The following is a 9,005-nucleotide window of genomic DNA, read 5'->3' as shown; positions in this document are numbered from 1 at the left end:
GGAAACCATTCTGGTTTCAGACTAGTACCATAAAAACTCATTTGAAAGTGAAACCCCCCTCTGCTTGCCACTGCAGGTATATAAGCTTCTTGGTGGTTTGAAGGAAATTACTCTGAGAGTCCAGGGAACTGCTGTGTGAGATTAAAGTAAATATAAAAGGCTAGCATGGAGGGCCTCTGTGGAGACTGGAGAGGACCCACACAGTTCTCTGGTCAGTAATTGATGTTGATGGTGGTAGCAGGCAACCCTCCACCTGTGTTTTCCTCCTCATTCTTTACTGGGTCCATGGGTCTTTTCTTATTCTTAAGCAGATGTGGACATAATCAAATTCAGACACTACTGTATTGTCTCTATCTCCATTGAATTTCAAAGCACCTGGAGGCCTTGGAAATTATTATAAGAATTTCTCAGAAGGATGACTTAATTGGATTAATTGTGAGGTTCCTTATTAGTGGCAACGTTGTCTTTTGTGTCGTACCAGCAAGAAGGCCAGGCTGAGTGCGAACTGCACAACTGACACATCACAACCAGAGTGGATACTGAAGTTTTCGCTTCATATTTAAGTTTTCACCTAGTATTTGATTCATATTCTTCTTGCAGAGAAGAGTCTTATTCCATTGCAAACTATCATTATTAGATGTAACTAAATTTAAAATTCTGCTTTGATTTATGCCAGCGTTTATTATTACATATATGCAGTACAAGCCTTATCTCCTTTCCTTTCCACAACAAAGATATTACATGCATTAGCCACAAGGTGGCAATACAAGAGCTCGATAGACTAAATTTTGTCGGCATTCTTAGCATTCAGGCAATTTAGGCTTTGGGATGTTAGCTAAGTAAATGTATCTGCAGTGCTAGTGCAGCATTTGACTCTGTCTGCCAGTGTGTAATGCGTGCTCCATATCTGCATAAATGACTTCAGGCACAAGCCAAGGAAGACTAAGCTGATTTTCTGGATCAATAATTTATGCCTTCTGTGTCACTAATAATTGATATCTGTATTTAAGTGTCTCAGTAGTCAATGAGAGATGTCATGCTAGGAACTCAGCTGCTGTTAAAAGCAAAATATCTTAGGAAAGGGGATGCGTTGATGACATACAGCTGTCCCACTGTGAGTCCTGTTCTGGCTTTAACTCCCGACCTTCCTGAAGTCCAAAGGGACCTGGACGCCTTGTACGTGTGGATTTCTCAGAGACCTTGCTTCACTCCCTTAGAGTCTGTTTCTGTCATCCAGGTTTTTGATTCACATTTCAGCATGGCAAACGCTTGTTTTTCTGCATTATAAGAGTGTTCAACCGTGAATCAAACATAGTGTCAGCTGGAAATGCTTCATTTCCAGCCTTTTTTCATCCTTTCTTGTAATTAAAAGTATTTGTGTCATTTGCAGGCGTAGGAAAAGTAGTAATATGTCTGGTTTTTACACGTTTTTGAGGGTTAAGATTGCGGGGTGACAATAAAACCCTGGCAGATGTATTGTTAACCCCCTCTCCCCCCCACACTTCCCCCTTTTTGCCCCTCCCTCTCCCCCCTTCCCACAGGTGATCAGGAGGGGAAAGAAGGACAGAGAGAAGAGAGTTGGAAAAATTAACAATGTTTTACTAATGCTACTAATAAGAATAGAGAAAATAATACAAAATATACAAAACCAGTCTTGAAAGTCTCAGCAACTGCAGAGCCGGCACCCAAAGTCCTGGATTAGACTCTGCAGCCAACCGGAGCTGGATTCAGTCTCTCACTAGGCCTCAGTTCGCAGGGACAACTAGCAAGGTCCTCTCCTAATGTCGGCCATAAGGAAAAAGGGAAAAGGGAAAAGGGACGAGATCCTCGTGATCTCCCACTTTTATATGAAGTATTCACGTGAATGGAATGTTATACACAGTTGGTCAGTTTCTTGGTCACCGGTTTCTCGTCGCCCCTCTTGCGAGATGTCCATCCATGCTTATCAATAAGTTTGCATTCCATTGCTAGGTTTACTAAAACATGTGTCTGGTTCTCCAGGAAAATGCAGCTAATATGAAGGCTTTAGCTGACAGGCAAAATTCACTGAAAGAGAAACTTGTTTTTAACAAAACCAGGACACACGTATTTTCAAGGACTAGTTTTCTGCCCATTGTAATAGAGAAAGTATTCTAAGACATTTTCTATGTTGGCGTTGCTTCTTTCAGAAGTCAAAACTACAGCTTTTCGGAAGGTGGGAGTTTTTTTATTTGTTTTTCTCATTCAATAAGATAGACTAAAAGATTTCTAGCGTAAGAAATGGATTGTGGACTTGGCAGATGTCTCATGTTACTATATTTACCACAGTATTTTTTGGGGCATGGGGAAGTTATTATGGATGTGCATTTTGTTTCGCACAAAAGTGATAACAGCCTGCCACTATCTTCTCTTGACATGGTACTGGTTTACTTCTGAGCACTTTATGGGAACTCTTATTTTCAATCAGATGACACATGGTGAAGTCAGTGTGTTAGTAAATGCATCTTTCAAATACACGTTTGTGTTTTAGTAAATAAGTAGCAATGTAAAGGAGAGGAACACAGTAGGAAGACTTGAAAAAGTAAACAACTTCTGAGATGTAAACTTCTATCAGAAGGATTTGAGATTGAATTCTGCATGTATCTGGGCATTCAGGCATGCGTTGAAACTGCTGTGTATTTCAGACAACATATTTTAATAGCTATTTCTGCGAGTCCTTTGACAGCCTATGCTCATTCACTTTGTTGGGCCAGGGGCTTTGGTCTTGCCCTCTCGGAATTCAGGTTTCACAGTTTCCAAGGCTTGAAGGAAACAGCTGGCTGATCTACCCTCTGCATAATACTGATGCAGGGATATAACAGTTAACACAAACGGAGGCCTGTATTTGGCAGGGGCACATACTTTTGAAAGGCACCTGGGCTGTGGTGTATCTCTAACCATATCTGATAACATCAAGCTGCCTGCTTAGACAGTTGATAAACAAACTTTGTCTTCAAAGCTGATGACAGCAGATTTCTTCTGGGAAAACGTGCTGCAAGCCTCTTCTGTTTCTGGAGATAGTTTGCGTGCATGTTATCAGCTTTCTTCTTTACATACTGCACAGCCTGCAGCCACGTAAACCCCAGGCTGTGCTCCTGGCAGGTTGCATAAAATAAGCTTTAAAGGTTGGTTGGCTGGTGCTCGAAAAAATGGAAGTGGGCTTTGGGACATGGTGTTTGAGGGACTGAGTGGCTTCTGCTTTTCCCTTACAACTTTCTTCAGTCACATTCACCAGCTCATGAGGGAGATATTAGATATAAAACCCTGATGTAGAGCCATTTCTCAGAGATCACGTGTACGAGCAGAAGGCTAACTCAGCTCAGTGTTGATTGTAATAGGCATCTCAATTGTTCTATAGTGTCAAATGTAGAAGATAATGTCCTGCTTTAATTAATACATGGGTTTTGGACATTACGCTGACAGCTGTGACTACAGAATAGCATGTGTGCCTGGGAAGGGAGAATTAAAAAGGGAAGAGAGGAGCAGAATATGACTACTAGTCTGAAAGTACAGTGTTAAGGAGACTACACGTTATATACTTTTATTTGAGAAAAATAAAAGCCATTCTTAGAAATGCCCGGTGTTCTGTATTGTAAATTCTCCTCCGTGAATGAGTATATTTAGTGTACTTCTTCCTGTAGCAGCCACCTTTTCTTCCCTAAATTTTAGTGCTTATTAACATGGGTAAGGTATGAAAAGGGCAGAGAAGAGGAAAGGACTTAAACATTCAGAGGCAGCCACAGAAATATTTACTGAAATATTTCTGCATAAGTTGACAGGAACAACCCAGAAAATCTTCCTAGACTGTACCAAGGCATTTCAGTGGGGCCTGAAATGGAGAGTGGGGCAGTGTCAGTAAAGTGCTTTCCAGGCTCTGTTCAGATCAGTAAATTTAATTCTGCTCCTGTTCCTCCTATTTATTCAGCATTTGTTGAGCTGAGAATCAGCTTTCACTGAAGTCAGTAGCTATGTATGTCTTAACTGACCTTAAGTAGCAAAATCCAAATAAATCTTGCTGAAACTTAGTGTCATGGTATAACCCCAACTGCAACTTAAGCACCACGCAGCCACTGTGTTACTCCCCCCTGGTGGGGTGGGAGGAAGAATCAGAAGAGTAAAAGTGAGAAAACTCATGGGTTGAGGTAAAGACAGTTTAATAGGTAAACAAAAGCTGTGCACATGAGCAAAACAAAACAAGAAATTAATTCACTGCTTCACATGGGCAAGTGTGTTCAGCCATCTCCAGGACAGCAGGGCTCCATCATGTGTAACACGGCTCCCGCTTTTTCTTCCCCCAGCTTTATATGCTGAGCAGGATCATATGGTGTGGAATATCCCTTTGGCCAGTTTGGGTCAGCTGTCCTGGCTGTGCCCCCTCCCAACTTCTTACGCACCTGGCACAGCGTGAGAAACTGAAAAGTCCTTGACTACTTAGCAACAGCTAAAATGTCCGTGTATTATTACTATTATTCTAATTCACACAGCACCATGTCAGCTACTAGGAAGAAAATTAACTCTATCCCAGCCAAAACCAGGATTCTTAGCTTGTGTTTATCTGATACCAGATGCCATGTTGCTTTGACTTGACACAATAAAGTATTCAGTGAGCTGGGGTGAGAATAACATTTAAGATATAGCATAGAATAGTAAAATATTCCTTACTCCCTCCAACCTCTTTTTCCTGTCCTCACTTCTACATCTCAAAAAATGGTTTTCAAGCTGGAGATAGTTTGCATGCATGTTATCAGCTTTCTTCTTCACTTACTGCACAGTCTGCAGCCGCACAAACCCCAGGCTGTGCTCCTGGCAGGTTACATAAAATAATATTTAAAGGTTGGCTGGTGCTTGAAGAAATGAGAGTGAGCTTTGGGACATGGTGTTTGAAAACTAGAGTTTTCAAACAGAGTAAACTTTGGTTATGAATAGTATGTCTCCATATTTCCATGAGACACCCATAACATTTTGTAGCACTAGGCATTCATGTGTGACATGATGCTTTGTCTTCTCTTACTATGTAGTTTGTTTTTCTTGTGTGCATCTTGATGTGGATACTGAACATTTGTTGTATTGCATATTTCTGTTCCTGGTTTAAGGTACTCAGTATATGTTTTAACCAAAGAGCAGGAACCTGGTGACCACTTAAGCAAGTGATAAAATATTATGTTCTCTGATGTAGACAACAGTATCAGCTTTCATTCCAGGTTGGTGTTTATTTTCTTTATAATGCACCACGTATATAAATAACTGTCTTTGATGTTCATAAGTGATTAATTTGATGGGTTTGGGGTCTGAAAGCTAATAATTTACATTCCTGCTCCACTCCTAGAGAGGACATGCTTGCTCTTTCTTCTCAGGAATTGCTAATCAATGTATTCTGTTCAAGCTATTTGTACCTTGTGTAAAGCTACGTGAAAAGGGGAAATGATAGAGTGGGATTCTGCCTGAAATCTTTTAGGCCTGTGGGAATTCCCCCAACATGTCACAGACTTCTCCACATGCACGATAAGGTAAGCTGCAAATACTGATACAAGCTAGAGAAAAATATTTATTTTTCGCAATGGATTTACCAATTGGAATTACCAACTGGAATCCCATATGGATCTACATTAAGCTCAGTGCTGTTTAAAACACCTATAAACAATGTGGAAAAGTAGGTAGTTAGTGAATGGTTGATGATGAGGAGATGATATCAGCTCCCAAAGACATTTCAGGATGCTCTAATCTAACCACATTTAGAGATTTTCTGTGTATCGAGGTGCTATTGTATCTAATCTGGCTTGTCAGACATCATGGGGACATCAGAATGAGGGCTGAATGGAATTCAGGAGCAGGTGAAACCTTAACATTAATGTTTCTGGTAGGTTTGTAAGAAAAAGCTTTGTTTCAAAAGCAGAATCAACTGAGGAAAATCACTTGTTCCTTCTGTCACCAGAAATGCTTTGCTACAAGGCTCAGTTACAAACAGGGAAAATAAAGGTAGTTTGTGCCTAAATGCATTTATAGTTCAAATATAAAGTGAAGCAGTAGCTGCTACAAGCAGTCACAGAATATAAAGAAACTATGGGAAATGACGGATAGTGATAGTCTAAATTGCAGCATGATGGAAAATAGATTTAGGCTAATGTATGTATCTTTGCAGTTCCATATTTTTGGAGAGATATGTAAGTGTTTTTACAATAATAGTCCAAGAAGTGGGTGAGGTTTTTGCACCATGCAAAATTCAGTACAAATGCGATGTTTAACTGCTCTTATCAGCTGAGGATTAAGAAATACTTTAAATTCCTGTTGCACATCTGTGTGTTGATGTCAGAAAGCTCAAGCATGGGAAAAATGATACCAGGGATTTTTTTTTGGTCTGTCCTCCCAGTAAAATGAAGTCCTGTGTAATGAACAGGCTTGCAGTACAGCATAAGTCTCCACCAGACAAAAAAAATGGCAAAAGGTATGAGCCAGGGACATCCCAAACCGCACCCTTGGAGGGATTTGTTTACCGTGTGGGAGGAAGGTGTATCTATTACCAGGTGGCACAAATAGGTCTGGTCTCTCCTGGAGATCAGCCCTTGCACTGGGTCTTTCTCTCTAAACACAAGCGTCAGAGTCACCAGCTGTCTCCCTGTTACCTAAATATCCATTAACCATGGTTTTTACCTGAGATGTGGACACGAGGCTCAAGTGGCTCAGATGAGGGAATCAAACAGATATTAGGAGAGTCTGGCAACACTGTGTGCGGATGAACCCGGGGGATGTGCAGACAGTGTGTCGTGCTCTGCTCATCTAATGAGAGGTCAGGGAGCCTCCTGGTACGGTGGGTGCAGGGACGCCTAGCCTTTCTCTCCTGGGTTAGGCACTGTGACTTTTAGTGTTGTCGTGGTGTCTGATGTTTCTAGATCTGTCAGGGAAGATCTTCATGTATTGGGAGATTTCAGTGCTAAAAGATCTTTGTGCAGCCAGAGGACTCTTCCTGGGATGGGCAGCAACTGTGCAGTAGATTTGCAGAAATAAAATTGAGACCCATGCAGGTAGGTAGCATGCAGGTGTTAAGGCCTCACAGCAGGTAATTTTGTGTGTCCCTCCTGCTTTTAGGAGCTTTTAGGAGTCCCTCCGGCCCCCGAGGGCATTGCCAGCCCTCACTGCCCTTCCCAGCCTCCCCTAGGGCCTCCCCACCCTAACCCAAGGCCTGAGACCCTGTTGCAGCTCAGCCCTGGGCACCTATCCTGACTACGTTACTGGGGTGCCCCTGCCAAGCCCTGTGTCCAGCCCCATCTCCTTTTGCTCCTGATGGAACCCCCTGGTCCTGGTTTACCCCTCGATGGACCCTGTGGGTCTGAGTCCCTTGATGAGGTCTGTCAGGTAGGGGGTTACCCTCAGCCCCCTCCTTGTCCCACCTCCTGGGGCAGCCCTGCATGTGGCTCCCCAAAGTGCTGGGAAGCCTGAATGTGGCATTATAGGGCATGTGTAGGAAAGGCAGGTCCATCAGTGGAACTCAGAATGCCTAGGGATGCTAGGTGTCTCAGAAGGGTGTGTTTTATTTTCCGGGTTCCCTGCAAAGGCCCTGCCTTCTTCTGAAGCTCTTGGCAGGAGCCTGTTCCTAATTCTCACTCCTCTGTGATACTGGTAAAAATTGATAGCCCAGAACCATGATGTTTTCAGGAGGCAGTGGGTTTTGCTGGCCATGAGCTTCAGTGAATGTCTAGGCAGAAACATCTGTCAACCCAGAAGCCTTGTTTTAGCTGTGAAATTATTATGTTGGCTCAGACCAAGCCAGCAGAGACCAAAGAGCAGCCAGAAACACCAGCTTCTCCATGGTGATGCAATCCAAGCCATAATGCCTCCCAACAATGCAAGAAGTAAACTCCTGGAGGCAATGGCTGCTAAAGAGTGTTAGACCAGCCTGATGCTCGCTCTCATTATCTCTTAAAATATGGCCATTGTCTCACAGGTCCCCAGGGCTGTAAATTGGTGGGGTTTGGCCCATGATCTACCTTCCCTTTGCCAATCCAGCACTAAGCAGCAGCTGCAGGCTGGGAGATGTCCGTGGAAATTAAAACTGGTAAGTCATGATTTGGGTAACAGAGATTTCCTTAACCTATTGAAACAGATTATGGCAATGGACAAACCTCCTTATTTCTGCAGGACTCCAGTGACACAAAAACTAGGCAAACAACAGCCCTGTATATCCCTGTCTGCAATTGCCCAATTGTCCTTGCAAGTAAGGAGAGTGACAGTTCCTCAGTATGTGTATTTTAGCATTATGGCCTACTATAGAGTATTGTTAGCCGTTTACATTGCTCGACTTTAATGTTAAACAAGTCAATCTGTTTCAGAGCCCAGGATAACTCTTGGCTGCCAAAGGGAAGAAATCCAGGTGCAGCTGTGTAAGCACTTTAATTTTTCTGTGTCAACCTCAAATAACCCTGAGGAATTCATGATTCAATCTTTATCATGAGCACACAAACAAACATAGAATAATAAATAGCAATTTCATTTTTGCATGTGTGGGTTTGATATTGTGGATACTCACAACCAGTGGATCATTTTTTAACATTTATTAGCTATAACCATGATTACTATGTAACTATACATATATATGTGATTTTTTAAGTGTATGTAAAAATAAATATACACACATACACATACGTATACATAAATACAACCCTGTAGCCCTTTTAAAATACATGGAAGCTCATGTGAGGAAGAAAGTGCAAAACATGGTGAGATTAAGCCCACTGTTGGAGACTTTCCTGAGTGGCTAAAACCATCTGCCTCTATCCTGTCTGTCTTCCAATGAGCTGAATTATGGCCTCACTCAGCACAGGCACCTTTGGCAGCAGCAGCAGTGGCTCCTCAATTGCTACAGAAAGCTTGGTAATCCAAAGCTACTGCTAGTTACATCCAAAATATGTTGAGATATTTACTAGGGACTGACAAATGTTGTAAATCCACTTTAATTTACAGTGACTAGTTGCTTTTGGTTCTTTGGAATTCTC

This window comes from Columba livia, chromosome 1 (assembly GCF_036013475.1).
Source record: "Columba livia isolate bColLiv1 breed racing homer chromosome 1, bColLiv1.pat.W.v2, whole genome shotgun sequence".
NCBI lineage: Eukaryota > Metazoa > Chordata > Aves > Columbiformes > Columbidae > Columba > Columba livia.
The sequence above is the reverse complement of the archived record's forward strand: the minus strand, read 5'-3'. Positions refer to the sequence as shown.